Here is a 21271-nt window from a genome sequence, read left to right on the forward strand (position 1 = left end):
AGTTGAATCCCATAGGGTATATAATGTAACCTCCTTTGAAATTTAAAGTAAAATCTGCATCAAAGAGGCAAAGAGGACTAGTGATATTTAGTAAACCATTGACACTACAGGAGAGGAAAAACTTTTCCTCTACCTTCTTATGTTCAGTGACTGGGGGCCTATGAATTAAACTGATGAAACACAGATTAACAGGAGAAAAAGCATACAAGCGTTATTAATATTAATATTTTTATGTGCACAGGGGCTTTATAGAAAAGAAGTGAAAAACCAAAGAGGTGATTAGACCTGGGGGCTTAAATACCATTTTTACAAAGAGCGATAAACTGTGGAGAAGTGACTAGAAATGAGGGCGGGATATTGTGGGAAGGTGACTAGGAAATGTATGGGGGAAACTAATAGTAGATAAGAGTTGTTGACGCAGACTCATCTTGGGGTCATCTCCAGTGATAAGAGTTGTCCTCCTCTTCCTGGTCCAGGAGAGGGGGCACCTTTACAAAGGGATATTTCCTTTATGGAGAGGAAGTTGAGGCCCTGCTGTTAGTCAGATAGGAGGTGGGCAGAGAGATCCTCCTGTGTCTGCTGTTTCTCAGTTGCCTTCAGTTCAAAATAATCCTTATGCCAAAGGACCATATTTTGATCCCTTTCAATACATGTTGTCATCAACAAGTCCCTGTGCATCTTGCGGACGTCCTCTTGGCAAGAGTTTCTTGAGGATTTCCATCCCTGTCTTTTTTAAGTTCGAGGCAATCTGCTGCCTGAGACTGTCGAGTCCTTGTGACCCTCCCCACCCACACCAGTCTCCCAAAGAGCCAGTATTCAGAGCAAAAGAATAAAGTTGTCAGAAAGTGAGTTCACTAGTCTGGGGAACCTAATTATACACATTCAATCTGTCTTTTTGGAAAGTTACTGAATTATCTCAAATGATATGAAAATCAGTTTCTAAATCAAAGTCCTGGCCACTGTCCGTTATCACTCCCTCCCCTCCCCAGCACTTCCGTATTTGACTAGATTCCATCATAGGCCCTGAGTCAGGATACCATCGCTATCATCTAAGCTTCTGTTGAACACACAGTAGATTCACTGCGCTGGAAAAGCTCTGGCTCTCTGTGACTTAAAGAGACATGAGTCCCTGAGTCCTTGCATCAACGTGCCTCAGCAAAGGACACAAGGAAGGAAACCCTGTTCACTGGCTCCTTACCTCGCACCCCTTAGCCCTGTGTTGCAGATGGAGAAAGCCCCCACCAAAACCTGGGGCTCTAAGCCTCGTCAATCGAGCGGGAGCAGCAATCACGAGGTTCCCGACACTGCTCCAAGGCCAGAGCTGAGCCCTCTCCTTATCCAGGGAGAGGCTCCTCGGCCTCCCGCGGTGCAGGAAGGAGGCAGAGCCCAACAGGGCTTCATCTTGGCTTCCTCTGTGTCCTTAAAACTTGGTTCAAAGTTTCTTTGTGATGGACAACACTTCTCCTCCCAGCTGTGAGGGCAGGAGGAAAAGCAATTAAGGGCATTATTAATCACCAAGTTCCCACAGAGAAGGGTCAAGCTGCAGCAAGATTTGACAAAGCAAAAATTCTGTCACAGGTGGAGTTATAAAAGTAGATAGCTCAACATCTTAGAGCTATATTTGGGTTTTTTCTTTCTTAGCTCTGAAAATCCTTATTGAAGGTGAACATCCCAGAGGTGACTAAAAAGTTGCCTTCCTTTAAGTTTTGAAATTGTCTGAGTTCTAACAGTTTTTGAGTTTGGAAAGCTTTGAGTCTTCTTTGGGGTGTTGCAGCAAAAATGAATTAGAAAATGTATCTGCGCTTTTACAGAAGAGAAGAGAAGGAGCCTCATTGCCTTTTATTATAACATCGATACTAGAATTCCTTCACTGGCATCAGGAAAACACTTGACATAATTAGTAATGTAAATGAATTAAGAATATTGAAATTCTGTTCATTTTATAGGATTAGTACTATTCAAGAATGTTGAAAGGGGCAGTGCTTCTTTTGGTGACTACAACACTTCACCCCAAACCAATATTCTTGCAGGGACCTACTGGCTACTACCCCTCAGTGATCTGACTGCTCTTCATGCTTCTTTTTTTTTTCTCTGTAAGGTTCCTGCATATTAATTTACTCAATCAGTCAAGAAATATTTATTGAGCATCTATTATGGACCAAAGATACAGTAGAGAATAAAGTAGACATATTCTCCTCCCTTGTGAAGCACATAATCCAGTAGGAAAGACAAATACTGAATAATTAGAATTATTTAAACATAAATTATAGACATTACATCATTTCACCTTTAAATCCATGAATGTGTACATTTAAAAAATAATCTCACGTTGTCTTACCTGGGATGTTAATTATATTATCTGTGATACAGGCAGGAGGTGGTTGGCTTGGATACTAAGACCAGTCACCTTCCAGTTATATCACTGACTCATCTGAGGTAGAAGCGTCAGCAGCATTTTGGTTAAGATCTTCAAAATGTCTTCGGGAACGGCTTTGGCTGAGATGGTGGAATGGGGAGAGGGGAAGAAGGGAGAAAACTAAGTATAAAGAACTTTAATTTTATAGCCTCAATCCAAAGTAGATGGGCAGAGGAAATACAAGAGACAACAAGGGAAATGCCAGGCAGGACCACACAAAACATTCACTGGAGACACTACTACAGCCCCAGGCAGGGAGGAGGGGAGGCTCAAATTTCCCCACTCCCAGGACATTTTCTTTCTTTTTCACCCAAAATGACTCTTTTCTGGTCTCTGAAAGGTCCTCCTTCACAGGGTCTACCGTGTTTCCCCAAAAATAAGACCTAGCTGGACAATCCTCTCTAATGTGTCTTTTGGAGCAAAAATTAATATAAGACCTGGTCTTATTTTACTATACTATAAGACTGGGTATAATATAATATAATATAATATAATATAATATAATATAATATAAGACTGGGTCTAATATAATATAATATAATATAATATAATGTTGGATCTTATATAATGTAATATAAGACTGGGTAATATAATATAATATAATATAATATAATATAATATAATATAAGACTGGTTCTTATATTAATTTTTGCTCCAAAAGACGCATTAGAGCTGATTGTCTGGCTAGGTCTTATTTTCAGAGAAACACAGTATGAGAAGTAATTAATGTTTAAATAGCCTCTTGAGTGGTATTAAAAAACAAAATTCAACTGAGTAAATTTGAAGATCTAATGGGCTTTATTAAGCGATTCATGAATCGGGCAGCATCCCATCAAACAACTAGAAGGGGCTCCAAGGGGATTGTACGACATGGAAGGTTTTTATAGAAAGAAGCATGGCGCAAGGGAGCTATAGACAGAAGAGAAGAAAGGATTGTTTGGGGGCCAGGACACCTTTTCTTTGGGGGAAGAGAAAGGGAAGGTTTTTATCACACATGTTGCCTCTTCTTTCTATAAAGGGATAGAGAGGGCCCATGTGACAGATTACCTTACTGGTGCTTGACCAGAAAATTCCAGACTGGTTGATTAAGATTACATTTCTGGAGAGGTTGAAACTGCAATTTATATCAGGTATTAAATCTAAGTTTGGTATCATGGCTTTTAGCATGAGTGATGTCATTTTGGGTCTGAGGTTTTTTCTTTAACAGGTTGAACACTCAGGAATTGCTTCAATAATCATGTCTAAACAAATTCTGTCTTATAACTTTGGAAACCTCCCACCTTGGCCCTCAAAGGCAAGAGGGAGACAATAGAGCCCAATGATTGAAACATGAATTCAGAAGCCAGGTTGCCTGGTTCAGATGTGGATTCTTCTATTTAACTCCTCCGTGCCTGCTGGTTGGCCCATTTATAAAATGGGAATAGAAGTTGTGTCCATCTCAGGGTTGTTGTGTCCCTGGTATATAGTAAGGACATTGCAAATGTTTTTAAATAAAATGAAAATCAAAGAATTAGAGGGAGGAGGAATGAGAGTGTGCAGACAGGTGGTACCATGTCATTACCACTTACAGTTGATATGGAATGACTTCTGTCTGGGTGATGGCTCTCAAACCCAAAGCAAGCCAGCTTTAGTGGCTCCGTTATCAGCTGCCCACACCTGCCACTGAACAGTTTCCAAGAGACCCAAACTTCCTAACAGGATGCAGCCTGTTAGCTGGCCTGGGGTGCGGAGGTGGGGGGTGGTGCCTGAGCACTGACGACTTTCAGGTCAGGAGCCACATAATTGCTGCAATTTGCAATGTCATTAAACGTGAATGAATGGCAGCAGGTGTAGGGATAGGATAGGTTTGAAGGCGCCACCACAGGTGGACTCTCTGCAGATGGGAGCTTTGTGTCCAGGGTCTGACAGACTTTGGGATTGTTTGTGACAGTGGGAAGAACAGCTGCCCTTTGCCTAAACTCCTGTCACACTAAGTCTGAAGGTAAATGCTGACATATTTGTGATAGCTCAGTTCATCTACCTTGAATAGCACAAATGTCCATAATTAGCCCCCAATTACTCCACATGTGGCTTCTCTTCTGTTCTCCCTCCTGCTGTCTGGATTTTGACAGTTTCTATACTGAGCAGCTCATACACAGGAAGGCATCAAACATATGTCCATCTTACTACACACTAATAGCCCTGGTGAAAGGATTTTAGGCTGAGAAACTACAACCATTGGCCCAAACAAAGACGCTTATATACCGGGTCTTATATTAATTTTTGCTCTGAAAGATGCGTTAGAGCTGATTGTCCGGCTAGGTCTTATTTTCGGGGAATCATGGTATTGTGAAACCTAGATTCATGAAAAGAAACCTCATGAAATTCTAGGAAAACCAGAATAACCAGTATGCAGAAAGGGGCTAAGCAAGACCACTGGAGAACTTGGTCATTAACAGGACAGCTCCCAATGCTCGCACACTATGGCTCTCAGTTTAAATTCTTGAGAGATTCCGATTGGATCAGATACCCACTCATGAGTCCATCAGCTATGACCAAAAGGGCGGAGTCACACAGTACGGAAGCCTCTGCAGGGTTCCTCCTTTGACTGTGGTGGGAAAGGCAGTTCTCAGAGAAAGAGGGTTTCATATAACATTTTACTGGGGACTGAGAAGGTAACCTAAATGGTGATACTGTAATACAGATCTGGAAGAGAGAATGTGACCTAATATATAGAGATGTTTTGAAAAGATGTACAGTGTGGCAGTGTCTGGATACCAGGCTTCAAGTCCCAGACGCGACGCTTTCTATTTGATCCCTGGGCAAGTTACTTATTCCCTCCGTGCTTTAGTGTCCTCGTCTGCAAAGGGAAGGTCATGACAGCGTGAACCACTGACCTGATATGGGTTTAAAAGGGATAATACGTGTAAAACATTGAACAGTTCCTAGCATTGTAAGCACCCAATAGATGTTAGCTTAACATCATTCTTATAAGGGAATAAGGAAGTTTCATCAGAACATTTTTTTTTCCCGCTTAGTAAAATGAAAAATCCCACCAGGATTCTTTTAGGATATTGAATTTCTGGGAGAGAGTGGTCTTAGTGTGATGAAGAATTTCAAATTTGGAGCGATATGATTTCAACCAGTCCACGAGATCAGCGTGCTCATGAGATCATTTGATCCTCAGCGTTAGCAGTGCATTAAAACAGCAAAGTAGATTTAACATCAATCTCCACACAGGCTCTTCTAAAAATTCTGTTTTTTCATGCTCGCTAGTGGCACTGACGGTGGAGGACAGAGATTGCATTTCAAAATCATTAGTTCTTTGCCCAGACCCAATACTGGAGGCCGGGACTCATAGGGAAGTGATGAGGTAACCATTTGGCTGTTCAAAGCCCCGGACCTAATGCCTCTACTAATGCTTTAGGGATAAGGGAAAACCAATCTGTAGCTGTTGTAGCAGGCAAAACAGGCAGAGGGGTGTGCTAATGGACCGACTTCTTCACATTTAGCAACACATTATAACCTGAAACACATATTACAAATGTCAACCTGTGCTTTTTGAAGCCGAAGGCGTTCCTCTGCCAAGCCTCAGAGGGGCAGTGAGGAGCAGCCTGGACAAGGGCCCTGCAGGAACTTTGTGAAGCGATTGTACTATCAAATGTGTGGTGTTTCCTTTCATTTAATTATATCTGCCTTTGGTTCCTTGAGGTCTGGGTTCTCGCTTGGCGTGCTGAGGGATTATTGGTGACAACCTCCATGAAGGCCTGCCTTGCCTTCCTGCCTGTATTGAACGTCTATTCCATGCCAGACACTGTTCCAGGCATGAAGAGAACAAGGCATCGTCCTGTGCTCATGGAGCTTGCATTCTAGTGGGAGAGGCACACAGTAAACAAGGGAAAGCAGGAGGGACGAGGGAGGAAGGAAATCAGAGGGCATTAAGTGTTCTGAGGGAAACAATGCAGAGAAGGAGAGTGCGTGGTAAGAGGAAGGAGGCCCAGGTGACCTGGCCGGTGGATGCTGCGCCACCGCCTTCTGCCCAAGTCCTGCCCCAGCCCCTATTTCTCGCATCTGGCATCGATCACCCAGTGTGATGGGACTTCTCTCCTCTCTGAACTCAACTTCTGAATTTGTGGTACCTAGCTCTTGCTGCCTTCTATTTTCATTTTTCGTCTTCCCTGTACGATTGTAAGCTTCTCGAGGACGGGGCTGAGTTTTCTCGTGTTTGGATCCCATACTAGCGCACAGTGCCTTGAAGCACACAGCCCTTATTTTCTCAGGAAATGCCATTGTGGGGAAACAGCCAATTACACTTTCTGTTTTCTTCTTGTGTCTTGTTTTTCAAGTCGCTTACATGAGACATGGTCACTGCTGCTGAAGAACCCTTTTGCGCATGCTGGATGGTTTCACCTCATCTTTAATCATGTGGTGACAGCCACGTTGTCCCACTCGTGACAAGACGAAGGGCATCTTTGACTGTGATGAGAATTGCCAGCAGGCCTGGGGGATTCCTCAGTCAGGTGAGCTGCTCTCCTGCAAAAGTCTTTAATAATAAATGATGAGAAAAGCCAGGGGGTGCAACATGTTTTCCTTTATTAGGGAACATCTTTGTAGGTTTTTAGCGTCCAAATTTAAACTAAGAAAGCAAGCAAGCTCTCCTGTTGGGCCTTTGGTTGCATATCATGAAACAATTTCAGTGTAGGGTGAGATAACGACTCCTTTGGGAATCGGAGGGATTTCCAGAAATCATGGAGGCGTCTCACTGTTTGGTTTATGCAGACAGTTTCAATAACAGTGATATTTATTTGTGACCAGTTGCTTTAGAAGGAAATGGATTATGATTAGAAATATGAGTTAGAGTCACGCTGAATTATAACTATGGGTCCTCACAGGAGAAGTCAACCTTTCCCCAACATGGCAGAAAAGGCTGTAGTATTGAGGAGGTGGAGTCTTAGAACTGGAACGAACATTAGCTATCCAGTCTCTTCATCCTGTAGAGGTGAAAGTGAGAGCTAGAACCAAAATCTTACTTAAGATCACACAGCCAGGCAGTGATTGAGGCATGCTTGCTACTGACGTCTTTTGACTTGTTCACAATCCCCTCCACGTGGATCTGTGATAATGAAAGAGCTGGTGGAACATGTTGTACATATGTGAACTGTTACAATCCCATCACCTCAGCATACTGGCTCTCATCCTACTTTGACTTCCCTGGGTCTTAGCTTCCTTGTGTATAAAATAGGTGGGGTTAGTTGATATCCAAGTTTGCTCTATTTCTAAAATTTCATTTTTTCATGGATTTTTAAAAAAAGAAATGGAGATAGTGGTTGAAAGAACCTTGGAATTCATCAAGAAGCTCTTGATTTTTGCCTCCGTTGACTCTCCTCCTTCAGTCTCATCTCTTCCCACTTCATGCCCATCCCATGCCCTGACCTACCGCCCAAAGTAAAAGTACCGCTCCCCAGATGCCCCAGGTTCTCCCTTGTCTCAGAGCAGCTGCACATGATTGCCCTCTGCTGTCTTTGCCCTGCTAACTCTTATTTGCTTTTTAAGGCTCCGTGTGAGCATGAGCTTCTCAGGAAGCCTTTCTTGAAGTCCTCATAAGCTTCCCCAGCACCCAGTGGCTGCTGCTGTCACGTTTCTCACACTGTATTGTGACTGTCTATGTAGATCCCTCCCTCCCTCTCCCTTTCTAGGCCATGAGCTCCTCGGCTCTGAAGACCACTGCTGCACCTCCTGTAACATAGGAGAGGCCCAATAAATGTTTGTTCAGCGATGTGTAGAGATCGCTGGCTGGTTATCTCCAAGAGATGACCAGAAGTTCCACACTTATGTCCCGTCTTGTCTTTCCACAGACTTTGACATCTTGGCATTGGCTGGTGGGCACAGCCACTTTGTGTCTTGCATGGCATAACGAGGGTATTAAGATTCGTTTTCCATGAGCCGTCTCTAAACATCGCCCCTGTGGAGTCCCTTGGTGCCACTTTGCTGATGGAAGGAACTCAAGGTGAGTGACTTTTGAGCCTTATCACTGAGGACAGCAAGAAGCTAGTCGCTTGCCATCTGGCTGCAGCTGAGCGTGCCAAACCATGTTTCAGGGAAGGAGAGCCAGAAGGATATGTTGCAGGCCCTGAAGAAGGTATGGCTCCTGTGAGTTTACAAGATCTGGTGGTATACACAGGCAGCCCCTTTAGAGTTCTGGGGAGATAGGTGTGATGCTTCTCTCTACGATGAGAGGATGGGAAGAGATCAGTCATTCGATAGATCTCTGAGTTTGCTGAGTGGTTTCTGAAGTGTGTTCACTCAGGTTGCTGCTAATTGCTTCTGATTGCTGGTTAATTGCTGGCAGTCGCAAGTGGCTGTGCTGGCAGCAGCAAAGGCACATTCCAAGGTAGCAGTAGGGACAGAGGGTGTAAATGACACAGGGTGTCCAGGCGCAGAAGCCAGGATTGCTGAGGCAGCCAACACGCCACTTAGCCAGGGGAGCCCAGGAGGAAAAGCTTGCTGGGGACCCCAAAGTCACGAAGAATTTGGAAACAGAGGGCATGATTCTGGCAGGAACTGCAATTCTGCTGTCTTCATTTTTATGATAAATGATGAATGGAAGTTGGCCAACAGGCTTGAGGAAAGTTGCTTCTCAACACTTCAGTGTGTCATAATTCTGGAGGCGTCCAGGATAAAATAAGAGACATAATACTAAATGGAAATAATTCAATTCAAGAATTTAATGGAGAGTGTGCACAAGATATGTAGTGGAAAAGTAATTCCAGACTACTGAGATTACCTAACAATTGTTGGCCCTCTCCTCCTCTCTCTGGCGTAATTATGAAAGAGGCTTTGCCCCTTCACCTCTGATTTTCCTTCTGTCCTGGGCTGGGTGGGGCTGTGGACAGGGGCAGTCCTTTCTACCATTCATGTACAGAGCTCACTGACTGCACTGTACTAGGCTTTAGGGACATAACATGAAACTACATGGAGTTTGAAGTGTTTTTGTCCTTCCTGCTTTTTCTTTATTGCTCTGAAAGTTTAATCCAGCTATTGACCCTGCCTGGGTGCTACTTCCTTTCCTTTGGTTGGAGTGGAATGGATGGGTGTGTGAGTGTGTGTGTCTGTCCCCGAGGCAGGTGGATGACGTTCCAGCAGGGAAACCACATAGGTTCTTGATAACTTGGGAATCAACAGCAGACACGAAGGGAAGAAAGGCGGGGCTTGGAAGCCTTGGATCAAAGGGTTCCTCTGAGGCCTGGTTCAACTGATTCCTCTTTGTTGGAGTGAAGCCACCACAAACATATTTGACTAGTAGTTGCCTCCGTTGGGGCTCTAGAAAGAAATAGTTGGCACACTGAAATGGTCCACTGGAGAAAATTTAACGAATGGACTTTTTTCAGCGATATGGGCAGGGCTAAGGAAGTCAGCAAGGGGTGAGGAAGCCCCCAGAGAGTAGCAATGGTGGAGAGCGCCTTCTGCTTAGAATTCGGCCATTCCATGGAGCTGCCACTTGGAGACAACACAGGGTTACTAGATTGGCCATTAGGGACTATGTGCACTTACTTTTGCAATACTCAGTTCTGTTATAGAAGATGAGTAAATTTGTAAAACATCGGTGAAACATGTTAAGGTATAGACAGGTATTATAGTAAGTAGAACATGTGTGTGTCAAACAGATGGGGAGGAATAAAAGGACCAAAAGATATCTAATATTCAGGAGGTCCTGGGTACTAAATATTTGTTAGACACTAAATATGTATGGGATATAAGATATACTAAATATAAAAAGGCACAAAATAGTCAGTTCACTAAATGAGCACATAATATTCATGAACCCTAATGCATAGCAGCCACTATGGCCCCATGTGTCCTCTGCCCAAGAAACACAAATAACCCCAGGGCTGTTCATTGGCTGACTGCTGCACTACAGCTGTGGCCAGAGAGGCCACTGTCCCTGCATCTCTCCAATGAAGCCAATGTGTGCTGGGCCAGGGTACCGTCCGTTCACAGGCTCAAATCTCAATTCTGGTCCTTATAATCCTGCCATCAGTAGGAAAGGCGTGTGTGTGTGTGTATGTGTGTGTGTGTGTGTGTGTGTGTGTGTGTATGCACACGTAAAAGAGGGAGAGAAAGAAGACAAATGAACACCGCTAATGCAGGGTTCAAGCAGCGAGGTCCTTCTACCCTGTTTGCAGCGTATCTTAAGAGTGTTAACTTATCCTGGTCTCTTTTTTCCTTCTTTCTCACTGTGTGTTATAAATGGATTTTTAGCAAACCATTTCATGACCTCCTGGGGGTATTTTTGGCATTCTGGTAGCCTGTAACGGCATCAAAACAGTTGTCTACAGGACAGTGGTAGACGTAGGCTTTGTGGACCTCAGCAAGGCCTCTGACAATTGTGCGTGAGATCTTTGTGGGCAAATAGAAGCTCAGAGGTACTGCCACAGAGAGTATTCTGGGACCTGTACCCGGGGAGGAGGTTTCTGGTGATGCTCCACCTCTGTTCTGGTGATCGGGTGAATACACACAAGGAAAGCTGATCCGATTTAAAGATGTGTAAATATTGAAAGGTTTCATGTTGGAGAGATGTTTTCATTTGTTCTGATTCTATGAGTCGAGCTGTGGGAAATCAGTTCCAGGTTGGGCCAGATGATGAGATGGGAGTGGGAGGGGAGTGTGGGGACTGGCCGTGGAATGGAACGGGATGCAGTTGAATCCACAAAGTTCTGGATGAGGTAAGGCGGGGAAGAATGGGAACAGCGCTCAGCCCCAAGAGGAGTGAATGGTGGGAGGGAGTTAAGAAAACAGGTCCCAGGTAAGGAATAACAAAAGGCAGGAGGTGAACAAAACCCAGGGTGCCCCAATAGAGGTGACAGGTGGTTTCACTGGGAACATGAAGGCAGCTGCAAACCCCCAGCATCCCAGGAACCAAATCCCCTTAGTATCTGGGGCGTGCTGTGCCTGTGATAAGGCAGCCTGGCTCACTGCGTACTGGTGGCAGGTATGGTGAGTGTGGAAGCCGCCAGCCCAGTTCAGCCGTCACCTGGCTTCCTGCTCTCACACTGTTCCTGTGCCACGTCCTTCAAACTGAATCACTGCGATGTGAGTCTTAGGGCTGGGACTTTGAAACCTGGCTTTCTCTAAGGAAGTAGTTTTCAGTCTTTTCTTTCCCTTGACCCACAGTGAGAAATACATGTTACATCACAATCCAGTCTACTTACATTAACATAAGCATACGTATGCAACCAAAATGTGACTTTCATGACATTTACCCTTACCGCGTTTGATTAATGTTATCCATTCCATTTGACTTTAAAAAAATGCTAATCACAACACATTAAATTGACGTACATCCCACTAATTGGTTGCGACTCATAGTTGGAAAAAATCGTGTTAAAGGATTCAGGCATGGCTTCTGCTCTTTGTGCTCTCAGGACCCTGTGCCATCTTGTGTAGCAAGCCTTGCCCCACCTCATCCCATGGAGCCTAACCCACGATGCCAACCAAATGCCGGACTTTCCTCCTCACAGATGGGCTAGAGATGAATGAACATTTACTGGGGAACCCAAGGACTTATGACCCAAACCATTTGTATATGTTTCTCCATGTAATTCTCATAGTCATCCTACCCATTGGGATGTTTTAATTATCCTTTCACAAATGAAGAAAATAAGGATCAAAGAAGTTGTGTGATTCATTAATAGTCACAAATTATTAAGTGGGATAATTGGGACTTGAACTCAGGAATGTTTGACTATAGCTTCAGGACAAGGTGCCTCTCCTGTGTTCACCAAGATTCCTACCCCCAAATGTCTTCTAAATAACAACTCTGAAGCTTGAATTCCCTTTCTTTTTTCCTTTCTGAAGACCAAACCCTCTCTTTGCTATATATGCCATTGGAATAACTTGAAAGTAAAGATTTTATGTAGCAATTTTTTTTGTCTTGTATGCATATGGTTGGTGACTGTCCTTAGCCCCATGGGTAGCAGCATATATAATTTTGACTTGTCCTCAGAAGTATTCCTAAGCAACATTTCGACTGATGCAAGAAGCCGCCATTGCAAAAGCAGCTGTCTGTTATGTTGTCTCCAATGACATCTGACAATCTTTCTCCTTAATTAGGAACAGGATGTATGTATGATTTATATCCTCAAGCTATGCCTCTCTAACAGGTGACATTTCAGTTAGTATTTGAAATATCCTTTATAAAGCCTAAATTTAGTACAACAGAATGTGAATGGCAAAATGGCAGATAACCAGGTTCTGGTAAAATTCCTTATTACCCTATATCTTCTTTATGTATGAAATAAATGTGCCAATGCATGGCATCTTGAGATGTCTAGAGTCATAGAATTTTAAAGCTTCTATGATCTTTGTTCAAATATGGGGTCAGCATCTTGGTGCTGGAAGGATATTTTCCAATGGGTTGCTAGAAAGAACATGAATCATGCATGATTCAGTAGAAAAAGATCCTAGAATTATTTCAAGAGAATGGAAGCTTGGTCACTTAAAAAATGCAACTTTTTAATTTAATTATAAAACAGATACACATATATTGTAGATAATTTTGAAACAAAAAATGTATAAGGTAGAAAATAATATACTCTAATATCAGAGTTGATTGTTAACATTTTAGTCTTGTTTCTCTCCAGTCTTTTTTCCAACATATCTCAAACATATGTAGTCATATGTTTACAAAATTAGGATTAAACGCATTATATTGAAATATAGTTCCATATCTCTGCTTTTAGAAAAAATAAATTTAAAAAATTTTAATTGTATGACTATAAAGAACTTTTCCTGTGCCACCATATATTCTTGCTCATTCTTGGGCATTCTGGTTTGCTTTTAGGATATTAAAAGTATAGTCAAATATTGCTATATTTTTATATGCAAAATTGTGAAATCCCTACGTACAGAAAAAGCCATATCAGAAGCTGGAATACATTGAAAACATAAGCAGTTCACATGAAAGCAATTTTAACATTAACATTGCCTGCTTGCAAAGGTTTGGCTTAGGAGGTCCCGTCAGGCACACTGTTTTGTTCTGTGTTTTGACAACATAGCTCTTTGTTTACTCTGCATATGTTTGACTTTATACAGCGCACTTCCTCCAAACCCCTCCTTTCTGTCCTCTGATTGGAGTGCTGCCCATGTCCCCTTGGTGATTGATGTTAGTTGGTTGTGCTGATCGGTTAGATCATTGGTGCCAACTTCAGAAAGAATGCCTTTGACTAATAGATTACTCTTTAGATGTTACCTTTCCATAGTAAGATGTTTCAACAAGACCTAAAATACTTCCATAAATTACTATTTTTAGAAAAAGTTATTTTATAAACAAAATAATTTGAAAGGAAAAGTCCCCTACCTTTCCTTCGATTACCATTCCTCTCATAACTCAATGAAGCAAAAGCAACAGGAAGTCACCTGGCCTGGGTTTGGTCTTGGGCATGCATGGGACCCCTGGACTGCCTGCATTGGTTGCCCTTTAATAGTTCACCATGACTGGAGCTGTTGTTGTTCTGCTTCCACTTATTTTTCCCCATAGAGAGCTGATTTTCTCTCTGTGTTATGTTAACTATCAAACTAACTTTGTAGCACAGTGATTTTAAACTATGTGCCACAAGATACAAAGGTGGAGATCTCCCAAGTTACCTGGGAGGCTGTTATACATTCTGATTTTGGACCTTAATTCTAGAGATTCTCGGTCATTAAGTCTGGGATGGGGTCTACATTTTGAGAGCTACCCTTCTAGAGAGGGGCTGGGTGGGCTTTAACAACCCCTCCCTCTTTTCTACCAGACTACAAGTTGTTGTTTTCTTTTTAAGTCTACAAACAACTTTTCTAAAGAATGCTGTGTTTACTCCACCCTAATACAAGTTTCAGAAAAGCAATTACTTTCAGAAGCTTTTAGAGACTTTCACAGAATCGTACAAGAGGTAACTATAACACAAGAAGGTTACCAGCTGCTCCACTTCCAGAAAAATTGTAAAATGCTTTCTCAACTACGTCTGTCTTCCTCCTATCCTTCCTCCTGTCCTTTACTCTCAGCAGTGGAATCCGCATTCTCCATTCAGCCAATGGATATTTTCATGACAAATGAGAAAAGGGGCAGAATTCGCTACTTATTTTTCGCAATAGCATAGAAATGTAATACTAATGTGCTTCATAATTTTTGATGGGGAGCGGTCATCCCACGGTGACACGAATATGCTGTTCTTTTCAAGTGGGTTGTTGCAACTAGGAAGAGTAAGTTATTTTTAAAAATGTGTGCATTATGTGGTCAGTAATTTTTGTTTGAAATAATTCAGTATAGACAGGTAAGTGCTTGTGTATGAAATGCTTGGAGTTCTCTCAAATTTGGGCAGTCAGTTAACCCAGGCGACAGGCATATTTCTAGGGATGGTTAGTTGATATTTAACCAAACAACATACTTTACAGACAGCCCTTCAACCCTTCCAACCATCTTTATCTCTGCTCAAAATGGGACTAGACATTCCGTGAATATTACAAATATGTTCTCATTGGTGAAATTAATGGCTTGCTATTTTGGACAATGGCTTTTAGAAATAGTTTTTTTTTCATTGCTGAAATTACTGTTGTTTAAGAAACGTGGATTGTTTGAAATGTTTTAGAGACCCTCTCCCACTCTGCATGAAAGGGTGTTACAAGCCCGGAAGTCTGTCTCCCTTTACCTGTGGGGTTGGTGCCTGGGCTTTGATATAATATGATCCTGGGTTCCCACAGTTTTGAAGGTTCTGGCCACTTGTGGATGACTGAAAGGTTTACTGAATTTTGCATGTAGAATTCATGTTGTTCTTGAATATATGTATATATTCAAATATATATATATTTGTGCCAGGTGTGGTCAGAGCACTTAAGAAGACAGAACCTGGTACTTCATTTAGCTAAGATAACAGGTTGCTTTTGTGCTATTTGTTAATAAATGCTTGTATTTTATCTGAGAACTGCTTTATCTATAACCTGCCACAAATATAAGCATTTATGAACAAGCTGGTATAAATGTGTTTTCATATGATAACATTTATGGTATCAAGATTACAGTTGAACAGTCTCTTGAATTATTAAAACAAACCATTCAGCATTACAAGAAAACTCCTATTTGCATTAAAGAGAAATCCAAGTTTCTGATAATAAGAATCAGAACACATACAGGTTCAATTTAAATTTTGTGATAACTAGTATATATTTATCTGACAACAAATATATTTATCTGACAGTATAATGGCTAGCTAGTGCTTTGTCTTCTCAAAACGTGTGTGCCAATAGTCTTCCTGTTCTTTTAAATATGTTTCATTAAATAGCTAAGGAAGAAGCACTTCTGCCTTTGGGAAGATGGAGTAGATATACCAGGGGTGCCAAAAAAATGTGTACACATTTTAAGAGATGTTATCTATGCTCAAGCAGTAGTTCGCTGTAATCAGAAGTGTGTGGACGCTGATGGGAACCACTTTGAGCACCTCTTGTAATTGCAGATGTCACATGTGACTTGTATTCATCTTTTGTTATGGGTATATATTAAGTATTACAATTAATACAGTTTTTTCCTTTCTTAAAATGTGTATACACTTTTTTGGCACCCTCTGTATTTTTTTCCCTATTTTGTCTGCTAAGTACAACCCAAACCCCTGGATAATATATACAAAACAAGCATAGAAGATTCTGAAAGTTAGAAAGAAGAAGGCAGACCAGCTAGGAACCTCAGGACCCAAGGAACAACATTATGGTAAATGCCCTGGATTTTCTTTTTGTCTCATAAATCCCAGACTTGGAGCTTGGTAAGTCAGTAACCTGGAAACACCAACAAGTACAGACAAAAGATAAAATAAAGCTCCAACTTAAGCTGCTCTCTCTAGCCTAAGAACCAGGAAAGGCAGCTTATCTAAAACTTTTAGATAATAACTGCTGTATTATAGCCAAACATCCCAGAAAAACCATGGCCCCACCTTTACCCACACCAGAACTGACTCCCACCCTGTCTGCACTGTAACAAGGGAACCCTCTGTTGGACTGGTGTCAGAGGAGACCTAGTGAGAATTAGGACTTTGGTCACTGCCCAGTGTAATGGGACCACCTCCCTGCCATCCACAGTGTCACTAGAGGTATAAGTTATCTATATATAATGTAAGACCTAGAGCAACCACTAAAAAAAAATCCCCAAAACAAACAAACAAAAAAACCCTATACAAAAAGGTAATTCAAAGATAGTATAGCTAAATCTAAATGGAATTCTAAAAATTATTTAAGTAACCCATAGGATGACAGGAAAAAGAAAACATAGAAATAGGAAACTCAGAAAACAAACAGAAAACAAAAAAATAAAATGGTAGGCTTAAGTCACAGCATATTGATAATTACATTAAATGTGAATAGTTTAGATATACCAAGTATAAGACAGAGATTGGCAGAGTATATTTAAAAAACATGATCCAATTATATGCTGTCTGTAAGAAACTCACTTCAAATATAACACCATAGAAAGTTTGAAAGTAAAAAGATGGAAAAATACATATTGTGCAAATATTAAAATAAATCATTAATGGCTATATTAATGTGATATAAAGTAGACTTTAGAGCAAAGAAAATTAGAGTCAAAAAGGGACAAAAGCTCAATCTACCAAGAAGAGATTGTAATTCTAATGGTGTATGTACCAAACAATAGAGCTGTAAAATATGTGAAGCAAAAACTGATAGTACTGAAAGGAAAAACAGATAAATCCACAATTGTACTTGGAGATTTCAATACTCCTCTATCAACATTGATAGAACAACTAAACAGAAAATTAGCGAAGATATGAAAGAACTCAGCATCACCAGCCAACAAAATCTAATTGACCTTTATAGAAAGCTTCACCCAACCACAGCAGTATACACATTCTTTTCAAGTCCCTCTGGAACATATACCAAATAGAATAGTTGAGGTTTGTTTTATCTTAGGCCATAAAACAAACCTCAACAAATTTAAGAGAAGTCATATACCATGTGCTTTCTGGTTACAATGGAGTTAATCTAGAAATCATTAATAAGATAACAGCAAAATCTCTAAGCACTGGGAAATTAAACAAAGCAACTCTAAGTAATCCGGGGATCAAAGGTTATATTGAAGTAAAAAGAAATTGAACTGAATGAAAATGAATGTACCACATATCAAAGTTGTGGGACACAGTTAAGCAGTACTGAAAGGGAAATTTATAGCACTAAATGCTTTTATTAGAAAAGAGGAAAAGTCAAATCTGTCATCTAAGTTCTCACCTCAAATACCTTGAAAAGAAAAGCAGAATAAGTCCAAACCAAGCTTAAAGGAGGAAATAATAAAGGTAAGAGCAGAGATCAATGAAATTAAAAATAAAAGTAGAGAAAACCAATGGAACGAAAAGCTGTTTCTTTGAAAAGATTAATAAAATTGACCAATGTTCAGCAAGATTAACAAAGAAAAAACTTAAAAAAGATGCAAATTACCAATAGCAGGAATGAAATGGAATATCGCTAAGGACCCTGCAGATACCAAAAGGATGATAAGGGAGTATTACAAACAACTCTACATACATAAATTTGACTATTTAGATGAAATGAACCAATTCCTTGAAAAACACAATCACAACTCACTCAGTACGAAATAGAAAATTTGAATATCTCTATAACTGTTAGGGAATTTGAATTCATAATTTAAAACCTCCTAAGATAAATCCCCAGACCTGGAAGTTTTCACCAGCTAATACTAACAAATGTTTAAAAAAGAACTAACACCAATTCTACACAATCTCTCCATAATAGAAGAGAAGGGAACACTTCCAATTTATTTTATGGAGCCTGCCTAAAACCAGACAAAGACAGCACAAAAAAGAAAAACTATAGACCAGTATCCATGATGAATACAGACACAAAAATCTTAACAACATATTGACAAATAGAATTTGGCATTTTATTTAAAAAGTTATACACCATGACCAAATGGGGTTTATTCCAGGGATGCAAGACTGGTTCAACATTTGTAAATTATACAATGTAATCCCAATATTAGCAGGCTAAAGAAGAAAAATTGCATTATCATATCAATAGATACAAAAAAGTTTTTAAAAGAGAATTCAACATTTTGATAAAAGAAAACCTCTCAGAAAAACAAGACTAGTGGGGAATTTCCTCAACTTGATAAAGTGAATCTACAAAAATCCTAATGTTAACATCAAACTTAATGGTAAAAGACTGTATGCTCTCCCTCTAATAGTGGGAACAAGACAAGGATGTCAGCTCTCACCACTCTTATTTAGTATTGTGCTGTAAATTCTAGCCAGTGCAATAGATCACACACACACACACACACACACACACACACACACACACACAAAAAGCAGCAAATAAAAGACATATATTTGAAATGAAGTGATATATCTGTTCCTATATGCAGATGACATAATTGTCTATGTAGAAAATTACAAGGACGCTACCCAAAACAACCCGTCCAGAAAGCAAAGAAACAAAACCCTGAACTCCTAGAACAATTTTGTAATTCCAGCACAAAAATGAATTATTTTTTTATATACTACTAATGAACATGTAGGCACTGAAATTAAAAGAACAATCCCATTTAATTGCTCAAATAAAAAAGAAATAGGTGTACTTCACTGATATGTGGGATATAAAACTGAAAGCAACAAAGGAACAAGAGAAACAAATAAAGAAACAAAACTCATAGACACTAGTTTAGTGGTCACCAGAGGGGAAGGGGGGAAAGAGGTGGTAGAAATGGGTAAATGGGGTCCAATATATGGTGATGGAAGGAGAACTGACTCTGGGTAGTGGACACACAATGTGATATATATATATATAGATGATATATTACAGAACTGTACACTTGAAACCTAAGTAATTTTACTAACCGTTGTCACTCCAATAAATTTTAATTAAAAAAAAAGAAATAGGTATATATCTAATAAAACTTAAAAAAAACACTTGTATTCTACAAATTAAAAAATGTGATAAATCAAAGATCTAAATAAATAAAGAGACATATCATGTTCATGGTTTGGAAGTCAGCATAATAAAGATGTCAATTCTCTTCAAATTGAATGTACATGTTTAATGCAATTTCTGTCAAAATCCTAGCAAAATTTTATAGATATAGACAAGATTATTCTAAAATTTATATGGAAAGGCAAAAGAACTAGAATAGTTAAACAATTTTGAAACAGGAGAATTAAGTGGAATGAATGACTCTATCCAATTTCAAGACTAATTATAAAGCTACAGTAATCGATTGCCTGGTGTTCATGGAGAGTTAGAAAACACAGATCAATGAAATAGAATAGAGAACTCAGTAATAGACCAACACAAATATGCCCCACTGATTTTGACCAAGGTATGAAAGCAATTCAATACAGGAAAGACAGCCTTTATAACAAATGACCTAGAGGCAACAAAATGAATCTTGCCTAAATCTTATACCTTATACAAAATTTTACTCAAAATGGATCATAGACTTAAATGTAAAATGCAAAATTATAAAACTTTTAGAAAAAAACATAGGAGAAAATTCATTTTGGGATCTAGGGCTAGGCAGAGTTCCTAGACTCAACACCAAAAGCACAGTTCATAAATAGAAACTTGATAAATTTGGCTTGATCAAAATTTAAAACTTTTGCTCAGTGAGAGACCTTAAGAGGATTAAAAGAAAGCTACAGACAAGGAGAATATATTTGCAAGCCACATATCTGACAAAGTATCTAGAATATATAAAGAACTCTCAAAACTCAACAGAAAAAAACAGGTAATCCAATTATTAAATAGTCAAAAGACATGAAGAGACATTTCACCGAAGAGGATATACATATAGCAAATGAACACATGGAAAGATGTTCTACCTCATTACCCACTGGGGAAATGCAAATGAAAACCACAATGAGATATCATTTACACCTATCAAAATGGTGATAAAAATGTACATATACATGATAATACCAAATGCTAACAAGAATGTAGAGAAAGTGAGTCACTGATACATTGCTCATGATCATGTAAAGTGACATGGCCTCTCTGGAAACCAGTTTTGCAGTTTCTATCTATGCAGCTATTAAGTTATTTTCTGGTAACATCAATAGTTAGTAGCCATAAGAGCTTCCACAACTGACCGATCTATCTTATGATTGACTACGTCTTTTTAAAAATAGCAGTTACTTTCAATGAAGCTATGGTACAACCCACAAGCCTGGGAGCCATCTTGTCTCAGATGCCTTTGGGTATCTTTTACTCTGTGCATTGATTTTAAGCCATGCTCTTGCCATTATTTCTAAGTTCTTGGATGAACATCATTATAACTGGAATTTTGACAACATTTTTTATAGTTGTAATTGTTACTGTTTCCTCTAGGACATTGATTTTGATTCCATTTGAGACCCCTAGTGAGTTTTCCCATGATTGGCTCTGATTACCGTTTCCCCGAAAACAAGACCTGGCTGGACCATGAAGCAAAAATTAGTATAAGACCCAGTATTATATTATATTATATTATATTATATTATATTATATTATATTATATTATATTATATTATATTATATTATATTATATTATATTACAGACCCTGTTTTATACTATAGTAAAATAAGACCAGGTCTTATATTAATTTTTGCTCCAAGAGATGCATTAGAGCTGATGATCCAGCTAGGTCTTATTTTCGGGAAACACGGTAATATTGGGAAAAAGACAAAGTTGACTCTCAGTTTCCCCCTGCCACCTCCGCATCCCAAGCGCCAACCAAGAAGCCAAAGGGAATACATTTAGGCAGGTATGCACCTGTAACATGAAGTACCTCTGGAAGCCCCCCTGAGCTCTCAGCCCCAAACCCAATGAGGAGGACTCCAGTGCCCTGCTAG

Source organism: Rhinolophus sinicus, linkage group LG14 (assembly GCF_036562045.2).
Source record: "Rhinolophus sinicus isolate RSC01 linkage group LG14, ASM3656204v1, whole genome shotgun sequence".
Classification (NCBI taxonomy): domain Eukaryota; kingdom Metazoa; phylum Chordata; class Mammalia; order Chiroptera; family Rhinolophidae; genus Rhinolophus; species Rhinolophus sinicus.